This window comes from Lontra canadensis, unplaced genomic scaffold (assembly GCF_010015895.1).
Source record: "Lontra canadensis isolate GAN:19392208 unplaced genomic scaffold, GSC_riverotter_1.0 scaffold253, whole genome shotgun sequence".
Lineage (NCBI taxonomy): Eukaryota > Metazoa > Chordata > Mammalia > Carnivora > Mustelidae > Lontra > Lontra canadensis.
The window spans coordinates 59,393-72,486 of NW_022631247.1; the positions used below are offsets into that span (position 1 = coordinate 59,393).

Here is a 13,094-nt window from a genome sequence, read left to right on the forward strand (position 1 = left end):
TTTAGTTTTTTGAGGAACCTCCATACTGTTTTCAAGAGTGGCTGTAACCAGTTTACTTTTCCACCAACAGTGTATGAGGGTTCATTTCTCTCCATATCCTTGTCAAGTATTTGTTATATCTTGTCTTTTTGACACTAGCCAGTCTGACTGATGTGATGTGATTTCTCATGGTTTTGATTTGGATGATCCTGGTGATTACTGATATTGAACACCTTTTCATGTATCTGTTTGCCATCTGTATGTCTTCTTTTAAAAAATGTTCAGGCCCTTTGCCTATTTTTAAGCAGATTATGGTTATTATTTTGATGTTGTCTGAGTTCTTTCTATATTTTGGATATTAACCACTTATCAGATACATGATTTCTGAATATCTTCCATTCAGCAGATTGCCTTTCCTTGTGATGATGGTTTCCTTCACTGTGCAAAAGCTTTTTAGTTTGGTGTAGTCCCTATTTTGTCTGCTTTTTTCCCCCTTGCCTCTGTAGACATATCCAGAAATATGTTAAGGCTGCCGCCTATGAGTTTACTATGTTTTCTTTAGGAGTTTTATGGTTTCAGGATTTATATTTAGATCTTTAATCTGTTTTGAGTTTATTTTTGTGTATGGTGTAAGTGGTCCAGTTTCATTCTTGTGCATGTAATGTCTAGTTTTCCCACACCCATTTATTGAAGAGACTGTGTTTTTCCTATGGTACATTCTTTCTTTCCTTTTTTTTTTTTTTAAAGCCTTTATTTATTTATTTGGCAGAGATGCAGTGAGATTGACCTTAAAGTTATGGGTTTATTTCTGGGCTCTCTCTCAGTCCTCTTCCATTGATTTATGTGCCAGTATCATACTGTTGTGATTATTATAGCTTTGTAGTATAGTTTGAAATCTGGGATTGCGATACCTTCATGAACTTCCTTCTTTTTTCTCAAGATTGCTTTGGTTCTAGTCTTTTTGTAGTTTCATACGACTTTTAGGATTTTTTGTTTGTTTGTTTAGTTCCGTGAAAAATACTGTTGGTATTTTCATAAGGATTGCATTAAATCTGTAGCTCTTTGTATAGTGTGGATATTTTAATAATACTAATTTTCCAATCCTTTAGCATGATATATCTTTCCATTTATTTGTGTCTTCAGTTTCTTTCATCAGTGTCTTAACAGTTTTCAGCATACAGGTCTTTCCATTCTTGGTGAGATAGATGTATGTATGTATGTATGTATGTATTTATTTAAAAGATTTTATTTTATTTATTTATTTGTCAGAGAGAGAGAGACAGAGACAGAGAAAGAGAGAGAGAGAGAGATAACATGCATGCACAAGCAGGCAGAGTGGCAGGCAGAGGCAGAGAGAGAAGCAGGCTCCATGCCCAGCAAGGAGCCTGATGTGGGACTTGATCCTAGGAGCCTGGGATCACTACCAGAGCCGAAGGCAGTGGTTTAACTGGCTGAGCCACCCAGGCGTCCCTTTGGTGAGATTTATTGCTAGGTATTTTTATTCTTTTTGATGGAATTGTTAGTGAGATTGTTTTCTTACTTTGTCTTTCTGATAGCTTGTTACTATTGGATAGAAACAGCAGATTTTTGTGTATTGGTTTTGTATCCTGCAGCTTTACCAAGTTCATTTCATGTTCTAACAGTTTTTTGGGAGGGTTTTTAGGATTTTAGATGAGATTTTTATAGTATCATGTCATCTGCAAATAGTGACAGTTTTACTTTTTTCTTACCAGTTTGAATGCCTTTTATATATATATTTTTTCTTGTCTGATTGCTGTGGCTGGGGCTTCCAGCACTGTTTTGAGTAAAAATGGCAAGAGCAGACATCCTTGTCTTGTTCCTAATCTTAGAGGAAAGGTTTTTGGCTTTTCATCCTTGAGTATGATATTAGCCGTGTGTGGGTTTGTCGTTTGTGACTTTTATTATGTTGAGGTATGTTTTTCCTAAACCTACTTTGTTGAGGGTTTTTATCGTGAGTGGATTTTATACTTTGTTAAATGCTTTTTCTGCATCTGTTCAGATGATACTGTGGTTGTTTTTATACTTGATAATGTGGTGTTGTATCATGAATATTGAACCATGATCCATTTATGAATATTGAACCATGTTCGCATCCCAGGAATAAAGCCCAGTTGATTGTGGTGATTATTTTAGAATATATTGTTGGGTTCAGTTTGCTGATATTTTGTTGTGGGTTTTTACGTCTGTATTCATTAGAGATAGTGGCCTGTAGTGTTTTTTGTTTTGTTTTTGGTAGTGTCTTTATCTGGTTTTGGTGTCAGGGTAATGATGGCCTCAGAGAATGAATTTGGAAACTCGCATTCCTCTTCTAGTTTTGAAATAATTGGAGAAGAATAGGTATTAATTCTTCTTTATTTTATTTTTATTTTTATTTTTTTTAAGTAATCTCTGTGCCCAACATGGGGCTTGAACTCATGACACAGAGTTAAAGAGTTGCATGCTCCACTGACAGAATCAGCCAGGCACCCACCCCTCTTTTACTGTTTCGTAGAATTCACTGATGAAGCCACATGGTCCTGGACTTTATTTGTGGGGAGTTTTTTGATGAGTGATTGAATTTCATTACTAGTAATCAGTCCGTTCAATTTTCTCTTTCTTCTGTATTCCTAGGAATTTATCTATTTCTTGTAGATTGCCAAATTTGTTGGCATGTGATTCTTTGTAGTAGTCTTTTATAATCCTTTGTATTTCTGTGGTGTTCTGTAACTTCTCTTTCATTTTTTATTTGATTCAAGTCCTTTTTTTCTTGATTAGTCTGTCTAAAGGTTTATCAGTTTTATTTTTTTCAGAGAACCAGCTCTTCGTTTCATTGATCTTTTTTATATTTGGTCTTTATTTTGTTTCTGCTCTGATGTTTTAGAATTTCTTTCCTTTCTTCAAACTTTGGGCCTTGTTCTTTTTCTAGTCCTTCCAGGTATAAGGTTAGGTTGTTTGAGATTTTTCTTGTTTCTTTAGGTAGGCCTGTATTACTGTAAACGTTCCTCTTAGAACTGCAGGGAAAAGGTTTCTTTATTTTGTAAGGACCTATAACTGAAAATTAACCTCTGCTTCAGTTATGAATGTAGGCAGGCAACAATCTAAAGTGTTAGCAGTGTCTGAGTTTGATATCAATAGAAACTAGAGAATTTTCATATCATAAGACAGCTGTTGTAGACACCTCACATCATTGTGTGCTCATCACTACATTGGAATTATAGTAGTTATTTGACTTGCCACCAGAATTTGTTTAATGTGCTAATAAAGCACATATCACAAATTTGTTTACTTTTAATATTTTCATAACTGTCAGTGATTTGGTTTCCTTTGTAATCCTGTTTTTTTAAAATGCACTTAACAGAGAGGGTAAATACTTAATTTTCTTTTTAAGGCCAGGTTTCAGATAAAGGAGGTTAGTATTACTTCCTGTGAGGTGTGGGTATTTTTTTTTCTTTTCTTTTTAAAAATTATGTCTTGTGTTTTTCTTTTTAAATATGTTCTTGTGTTTCTGTCACTTACCTTGATCTTTTTGATGTTCAGATTGTCCCACCTTTGGCCTGTGGGAATTTCTTTCTTTTGGCTTCAGTGTTCTTTTGATAGGACCTATTGACCTTTGATAACTTGCTTTCTGTCAACACCAACTGCTGTCCCAGGCTTCTCTTATAGATGCCTTATTTCAGACCTAGAATCCATCATTCCTTTAGCGAATGCTAGTTTTTATTTGTGGGGAGTAGACTGGTTACTGGGTATACTCAGTGTTAATGGGTTGTGATTGGTTGGTTCTAGGACTTTTTAGTGCACAGAGAATAGGTTTTCTTTCCTTTTTTTTTTTTTAAGATTTTTATTTATTAGAGAGCAAGCACCAGCAGGGGAGGGGCAGAGGGAGAAGCAGACCCCCCCTGAGAAGAAGACCTGTTGTGGGGCTCAATCCCCGACTTGGGGCTCAATCCGTGCACTCCAGGATCATGACCTGAACTGAAGGCAGATATTTAACTGACTGAGCCACTCAGGTGCCCCTAGAATATATTTTCATTGGGGGACAGAGCTAGCAAACACTTTTTAGGAGGGAAAAAAATCAGTTATATAGTTTCTGGTTCAAATTTAACATTGTGGATTTTTATTTTACTCACTGGATTTTATACTTTATCTCCTTTTCTCATTGAAAATCTTGATTTCTAAAGTATTAACATATTTGTATTGGCTTACTGTATGTATTAAAATAGTTTCAGCGGTACCTGGGTGGCTCATTCAGTTAAGTAGTCTGCCTTGGGCTTAGGTTATGATCTTGGGGTCCTGGGATTGAGTCCCATATTGGGCTCTGAGCTGAGTGGGGAATCTGCTTCTCTCTCATCCTCTGCCTCTTCTCTTCCCCTCTGTTCTTTCTCTCTCTCTCAAATAAATAAAATGTTAAATAAAATGTTTTCAAAAATAATAATAATTACTACTAATTGATTGTTGAGTTCAGCCTTAAGTTTCTGTGTAGTACTTTTTAAAAAAAATTAATTAATTAATTTTAGAGAGAGGGACAGCATGAGTTGGGTGGGGCAGAGGGAGAAGGAGGGAGAGAATCCTGAGCAGGCTCCATGCTCAGTGCTGAGCCAGACCTTGCTCTGATGACCCTGAGAGCATGACCTGTGCCAAAATCAAGAGTCAGATGCTTGACCCCCTGAGCCACCTATGTGCCCTACTGTGTAGTACTTTTACTGAAGATGTACATTTAAAATGCTGCCTTCTTTCTATTTCATTCCTTCCTTCCCCTATTGGTAATTTTTTTTTTTAAGATTTTTTATTTCTTTATTTAACAGAGAGCGAGATCGCAAGTAGGCAGAGAGGCAGGCAGAGAGACAGGAGGAAGCAGGCTCCCTGCTGAGCAGAGAGCCCATGTGGGGCTCGATCCCAGGACCCTAAGATCATGACCTGAGCCGAAGGCAGAGGCTCAACCCAGTGAGCCACCCAGGTGCCCCATCTATTGGTAATTTTTAAAAAAATAGTTTGGGGTTTATCTTTCCAGTGTTTCTTAGTAAAATTATATATATTCATTCTTGCCCCTCTCCTCCATATACAAAGGATAACCTATTATATATGTTGTTTAGTGTCTTCCTTTTTACATGTTCTAGCCTGAAGATTGTTTTTATCATTATGTAGAGGTCTTTTATGGCTCTGTATTATTTTATTATGTGTATATCTTTCTGTATTCATCAAGTCCTTTATTGATGGATTTATGGGATGTTTCCAAGTTTTCCCAACTTCAAATAATGTCACATTTAATGACCATATGCATATATTGTTTTGTATTTATGAATTTTTTTTCACAGTAGATTCCTAGAAGTAGGATTGTCTGGTTGAAGGGTACATAATGATTTTTCTAGATTTCCAAATTCCCCTTGGTAGTAGTGGTGTCCGCTCTGCGTTCCCATCATAGTGTGTAAGAGTGCCTATTGTTCTCATCTTTGTTAACACAGCATGTCGTCATATTACTGGATTTTTGCTAGCCTTGATAGGTAAGCATTGTTTTCTGTAGCTTTAAAAATTGTAAAATATACACAGCATGGAAGTTACTATTTTAACCATTGTTCGCTGGCACAAGGACATTCTCATTGTTATGTAGCCATCACCACCATCCACCTCAAAAAGCACTACATCATCCCAGACTAAAACTCTACCCTTTAAATAACTCCCCATTACCTGCCCACCTCCCCTGGGCAACCACCATTCTGCTTTCTGTTAATGAATTTGACTATTCTAGGTACCTCATGTAAGTGGAATCATTATGCTTGCCTTCTTGTGACTGGCTTATTTCACTTGATAAAATGTCACCCAGGTTTTTCCATGTTATAGCATGTGTCAGAATTTCTTTTTAAAGCTAAAATGGTACATTGTATGTATATACCATATTTTGCTTATCTAGTCATCTGGTGATGGACACTGGTTTCTTTTTGAACTGGGTTTTTTTTGTTGACGGATTCTTAATGTAATTTAAGCATGTATTTTCTTACGAATGACAGAAAGTATCTTTCCATATGTTTAAGTCCTTTTGTGAATTTTTCTGTTTATGTCTTTGCTGCTGCTGCTTTTTTTTTTTTTTTAAAGATTTTATTTATTTATTTGATAAAGAGAGAGCATGAGTAGAGGGGCAGAGGCAGGGGCAGAGGGAGAGTGAGAAGCAGATTCCCTGCTGAGTAGGGAGCTTGACGGAGGGCTTGATCCCAGGATCCCAAGACCATGACCTGAGCTGAGGGCAGATGCCCAACCAATTGAGCCATTCAGGGGCCCCTTGCCTTTTTTTTTTTTTTTTTTTTCCTTTTGGAAAGGGAGTGTGGTGGTGGGAAGGGGCAAAGGGAGAGAGCAGATTCCATAAAAATAAAGGTTCCATATCCAGCACAGTACCCAATGGAGGACTTGATCTCATGACCCTTAGATCATCACCTGAGCTGAAAGCAAGCGTTAGGTGCTTAACTGACTGAGCCACCCAGATGCCCCTGTATCTTTTGCTTTTATAAAAATTGAGTATTCATCTTTTTTTCCTTTAATTTTTAATAATTGTATATTAGAGATATTAGCCTTATATCTGTGATTTTTTTTTTTTTTTGTTTTTAAGATTTTATTTGTTTGACAGAGAGAGACAGTGAGAGAGGGAACACAAACAGTGGAGTGGAGGGAGTGGGAGAGGGAGAAGCAGACTTCCCGCTGAGCAGGGAGCCTGATGGGGGGCTTGATCCCAGAATCCTGGAATGATGACCTGAGCTGAAGGCAGACGCTTAAACGACTGAGCCACCCAGGCACCCCTGTGATACATTTGCCTTTGTTTTTTGACTTACGGTGTTTACCATGCAGTCTTTAAAAAATTTGTATAATTTATCAGTCTCTTTTTTCTTTTAGATTCAGGTAATAGCTGCAGTTTTTTCCCCACACCAGGGTATGAAAGTATTCACTCCTTTTTTCTTTTAGTATTTACATTGTTTCATTTCACATTTCAGTCCCTGATCCATTTGGACTTCCATTTAGAAATATAGTATGAAGTATGGATACAGTTTTCTTTTTCTGAGTGGCTATATCCATCTTCCCATTTTATACTGATTTGAGGTTACAGTTTTATCATGTATTAGATTTCAATATATTGGTTTTTTTTTTTTTAAAGATTTTATTTATTTATTTATTTGACAGACAGAGAGCACAAGTAGGCAGAGAGGCAGGCAGAGAGAGAGAGGAGGAAACAGGCTCCCTGCTGAGCAGAGAGCCCGATGTGGGGCTCCATCCTGGGACCCTGGCATCATGACCTGATCCGAAGGTCAGGTTAAAGCCCACTAAGCCACCCAGGTGCCCCTCAATATATTCTTGAGTCTCTTACTGAATTTTATTCTTTTGGTCGTTTGTTCATGTATTGGTATCCTAACATTTAATTTCAAGAGGCTTTAAATCTGTTTTACTGTCTAGTAGGGCACTTTGATTTTCTGTTCCTTACATATTGTTCCCTCCTCCTCCCCAGTTTTCCCGGTTATTTTTTTGAATTTATCTTTTTTTTTTTCTTTTTTTCTTTTTTAGTAGGTTCTTTCATTTATTTCTCTTATGAGCTTAGTTGTAGCTGGATTTAAAGGGATATGGGACTAGTAAAGTCAACAGGTCCAGGTTGGGGACCAAAGATGATACCAGAAACAGGTTTCTGATTACTCTTCCTTTTAGTAGTACTAGTTTTGTGAAGGTACTCAAGGAGCTGCTTTAGGCAGTGGTAGTCTCTTTAGCCGCCTTTATCGTAGCCAGCATCCACTGCTTTTGTTTTGCCAGGCACTTCGTGGCAGAATAATGTGCCCCCCATGATAGTGGTGATGGTCCTGGTAGGCCTTGGCCATCTGGGTGAACTGAGCCAGCTCCTTGGCACAGTTCTGCCTGTAGCTCTCACATTCCCTCTGCTGACAGGTCTTCAGCCTTTACTGGATAATGTTGACAATTTCTTGATCAACTTTACAGTCTCTTCTCTATTGCATTTCTGCTTCAGACATGCACAAGATAACCTTTTCCTGGCACTCGGTGATGTCTGGCACGTGGCGGAACTCCTGGTGGTAGTAGTAGTACCTGTTCTTCTCATGCCACTGCTATATAAACTCTCTGCTAGGTTCGCCGGCCTGTCCATGAGGAGGTGGAAGGCCTTCGTCAGATAGGTTATGGGGTTGGGCAGTGAGGTCTGTGGTGCGGGCGCAGGCATACGGCGCAGGGTCTCAGGATCTCCGGGTGGAGTATGTGTCCTTGTCCCAGCTGTCTGGCATGGTGGCAGCACACGGGGGAGGGGGGCAGATTCACTCTCTGACACACAACCCTCGCCTCTGCCTGGGTCCCATGGCCTCTATTTATTTTTATGAACTTTATTTTTAACTTTTATAGCTCTAGATAAAAACAAAACTTGCTATTTTTATTAGGATGATACTAATTTTATAAGTTAGGAAGAACTGATAACATAATGTTGTTTCTGTATCCAAGAGTGAGACATTTTCCATCTTCCAGGTCTGTTTTTAAGTCTTGCAGGGAAGTTTTAAGCTTGCTTTCTTTCTTTTTTTTTTAAGATTTTATTTATTTATTTATTTATTTGACACACACACACACACACACACACACACACACACACATCACAAGTAGGCAGAGAGGCAGGCAGAGAGAGAAAGGGGAAAACAGGCTCCCTGCTGAGCGGAGAGCTCGGTGTGGGAATCCCAGGACCCTGGGATCAGGACCTGAGCTGAAGGACCTGAGCTTTAACCCACTGAGCTACCCAGGCACCCCTTAAGCTTTCTTTGTATAGGTTTGCCTAGGTATTTTCTTTTTTTTGGTTAAGATAGTAAATGAGGTCTTTGAAATGATAACTTTTTATATTACTTCTTTTTTATTGTTTGTTTATGGTTGTTATTGATGTTTGACAATTTTATAGTCCTAGTTCTTTTCTAAATTCTCTTATTGTACTTTTTCCATTTATATGCTTCAGTTTTTTGGGGTATCCATTTATGTATATATGTATGTATGTATGTATGTATGTATCTAGTTATATCACCTGCAAGTGTAGGTAGTTTTCCAGTTTCTCTGTCTCTTTTTGCTTATTCTTGCCTAATCTTTGAAGTCTGTCTTTATCTGAAGTCACCATCCTTCTCTTGATCAGTTTAGTTATTTTTGCTAAGAACTTTTTCACACTTCTTTCAAAATAATTAAAAGTTCTTAACAAGATTTCAGAAGTAATTTCAGATATAAGGTATGTTAGTTGTCTTCTTTGAGATAGAATTCTTATGCCATAAAGTTCACTCACTTTAAGTGTAGAATTCAGGGTTTTGTGTACGTTCACAGAGTTGTGCAGCAGTCATTACAGTCAATTTTAGAAGTTTCATTACCCCAAAGGGAAACTCAGACCCTTAGGCCGTTACCTCCCTTTTTTCCTGTCTGTCCATTATTAGGGGGCCTTATGTTAGTTATCTTACACTCCGTAGCAAAATTTAACAGTTTGAACAAAACCACCAGTGTATTTTCTGTCATAGTTGTCTGTAGATCAGGAATCTGGGCATTGCTTAACTGCGAGGCTCTGGATCAAGGTCTTCCATGAGATTGCAGTTCAGTTGTTGGCCAGAGAGCGCTTCGGTTTCATCTGAAGGCTCAACTGGAGGAGGATTCTGTTTCTTGCAGGTTGCGGGACTGAGCACCTCAGTCTTTGCCTGGCGTGTCTGTGTAGGACAGCTCAAAGCATGGCAGCTGGCAGAGCAAGGGATGAGGCCCAAGGTGGAAGCCTGCAGTGTATTTGTGACTGACCTCTGAAGTGACAGACCTTGATATTTCTCATACTCTGTTAGAAGCAAGTCCAGTGTACGTTCACAAGGAGGAATTATATAAGGGTATGGATGCCAAGAGGCAGGGGATGTTGGGGCCTGTCCTAGGGGCTGCTTCTGTACAAGGATAGGATAACTAATTTTTCTGCAGTCTATTTTGTTTTTTGGCTTTTTTTTTTTTTTAAGATTTTAATTATTTGAGAGAAAGGGCAAGAGTGATGGAGCACGAGTGAGCATAAGCAGAATGGGGTTGAGCACAAGCCAGGGGAGGGGAACAGGCAGACTGCACTTGAGTGCAGAGCTGCACACAGGGCTGGATTCCATGACCTTGAGATAATACTTGAGCCTAAATGAAGAGTTGGACACCACCTGAGCTACCCAGGCACCCCTGTTTTTTGGCTTTTTAACCCATATTCTTTCTGATGATAGGCTACTTTCTATAGGGCTCATTAGTTACCTCAACAAGCAGGATGTATGGTTTTTAGGCAATAGTGGTGATCTTTAGATTTCTGTGTACTCTGGGTCCTATCAGCCTGAGAGTTTAATTTGAAGTCTTAAAATCTAAATGTAGTATAACTTGCCATGCCTCTGTAACTTACTGGTGTGGCAGTATATTCCCAATTTTCTTACCAGTTTGACATTTAAGAAGATCACATTGTCAATTGAAAACTTGAAATTCCTGTCCTCTTCTAGGCTTATGTATAGCAGTGCCAGACACCAGTTTTCAGGTACCTCATTATAAATGCTTATCTATCCTGAGATGTGTTAACTTTATTCTTCAGACAGTTCTTTATATCCTATTGAAGAGCTTTTAAGGGGTGCCTGGGTGGCTCAGTTGGTTAAGTGTCTCCTTCAGAATCAGGGTGCTGGGGTCAAGCCCTGTATCAGGCTCCCTGCTCATCAGGGAGTCTACTTCTCCCTCTCCCTCTGCCCCTCCACCCTGTTCATGCTCTCTCTCAGAAATATGTAAAATCTTTTTAAAAATATTAAGGGGCTTTTTAGAACACCCTTGATGATTGACTTGCAAATGCTTTTTTGGAATTTAACATGATGGAGTATCTGGTTTTGCCCTAAGTCACGTACCCCCTTAGGGAATTCTTAATTGCTTAGACTCACACTTTGCAGAATGGTTGAAGTCTGTCTTTTTCATGATGTAGATGAGAAAATGGAGACACAGGATATTAAATGACTTTCTTAAAATCCTGTAAAACATTTTCCTTATGGCCAGGGCTGGTATTAGGATTTCTCACATCTGGTGCAGCCTGGTTCTACATCTCAGTGACACTCTTTGTGTAACGGTTTTTATTACGCAATTCTGTTTCTTGTTACGGGCTTATTCTGATTTTTATTTCTTATTCAGTTGGTTTTGGTAATTTGTGTTTTTTCAGGAATTTGAACATTTCATCTGAGTTGTCTGATCTATTGGCATACAGACATACATATAGTGTTCCCTTGTAGTCCTTTAAATTTCTGTAGGTTTAGAAGTGATGTGTTCCTCCTTTTATTTTTGACTTTGGTAATTTGCATATCTCTGTCCTTTCTCTGCCTTTCTGCCTTTCTTCCTGTCCTCCTTTCCCCTGTTTTAACCTTGATTCTTTCTTTCTTTATTTTTTGTGAAATAACTTTTGACTTCATGGATCCCCTACCTCCCATTTTTGTATTTTGCATTCCATTGATTTCTGTACTGATCTTTATTTCCTTCTCTTTGGTTGATTTGGATTTAATTTGTTGTTTTTCCTAGTTTCTTAAGGTGGGAGAATAGGTTGTTGATTTGAGACCTTTCTTCTTTTGTAATACAGGTATGTGATAGAGATGCAGATTTCTTTCTAAACACTACTTTAGCTGCATCCCATAGATTTTGATAATTTGTGTTTTTATTTTCATTGAGTTCAAAATATTTCCTAATTTTTTGTGTGTGTGTGATTTCTTTGACCAGTGGATTATTTAGAAGTCATAGATTAATTCCAAATGGAGATTTCCCAGATTTCATTCTGTTAATTTCTAATTTAATTCCCTTGGAGTAAAACATACTTCATCGATTTCAGTCCTTTTAAAGTCATTGTTTTATGGGCTACCATGTGGTCCATCTTGGAAAATATTCCAAGTGTGCTTGAAAATCGTGTATATTTTACTGTTGGTTGTTGGTGAGTTTTATAAATGCCGTTTAAGTTGACAGGTTGGTGGTGTTGTTCAGTTTTGTATCTTTGTTTTTTGTCTAGTTTATCAGTTATTGTCATTGTAGTTAGTTACTCTTACTGTATTGTGTTACAGTAATTACAGTAATTACTGTTGCTGTATTTCTCTTGTCAGTTTTTGCTTCATGTATTTTGGGATTCTGTTGTTAGGTGTGTTTATGTTTGTTTATAATTGTTGTATTTTCCTAAAGGTTAATTTCTTTATCATGAAAATGCCCCCTTTGTTCCTCTTAATTTCCTTTACTCTGAAGTACACTTTGTCTTTTAACAAAGTATACTTTGTCTTTTAACAAGAAAACTGTTCCAGTTTTCTTTTGATTCTTGTTTGCATGTTGTTTTCATTCTTATAAACCATTTTATGTTTTGGAATTTAAACTGTCTTTTATAGACAGCATATGGTCAGGTTTTTTATCCAGCCTTACAGTCTTTTATCTTTTTTAAATTTATTTTTATTTTTACTTATTTATTTTTAGATACTATTTATTTATTTGAGAGAGAGTGAGCAAGAGAGGTCACAGAAGGAGAAGGAGAAGCAGATCCACTGCCAAGCAGAGAGCCCGACGTGGGTCTTGATTCCAGGACCTTGAGATTCATTAATTGTATATATCGCCCAGTGCTTATCATAACATGTGCCCTCCTTAATACCCATCACCCGGTTACCTAATTCCCTCCCTGCTCCCTTCTGTAACCCTCTGTCTCCCGGAATCTAGAGTCTCTCATGGTTTGTCTTCCTCTCTGATTTCTTCCCATTCTGTTTTCCTTCCTTTCCCCCGTGGTTCTCTACTCTATTCCTTATTTCCACATATGAGTGAAACCATATGACAATTGTGTTCTGCTTGATTTATTTCACTCAGCATAATCCCCTCCAGTTCCATCCACGTCAGTGCAGATGGTGGGTATTCATCCTTTCTGATGGCTGAGTAATATCCTCCTTTATCCATGCATCTGTTGAAGGGCATCTCCGCTCCTTCCACAGTTTGGCTGTTGTGGACCTTATTGCTATGAGCATTGGGGTGCATGTGGCCCTTTTTTTCACTGCATCGGTATCTTTGGGGTAAATACCCAGTAGTGCAGTTGCTGGGTCTTAGGGTAACTCTGTTTTTAATGACTTGAGGAATCTCCATACGGT

At 38.1% G+C, this 13,094-nt stretch overlaps 1 protein-coding gene and 1 pseudogene across 1 annotated transcript in view; one reads left to right on the top strand and one right to left on the bottom strand.

The window, feature by feature from the left end:
- Nucleotides 1–13,094, top strand: part of LOC116862529 (Golgi phosphoprotein 3) — a 59,707-nt gene that overhangs the window by 22,517 nt on the left and 24,096 nt on the right. The gene's annotated exons all lie outside the window — the stretch shown is intronic.
- LOC116862530 lies at nt 7,605–8,237 on the bottom strand (annotated as a pseudogene).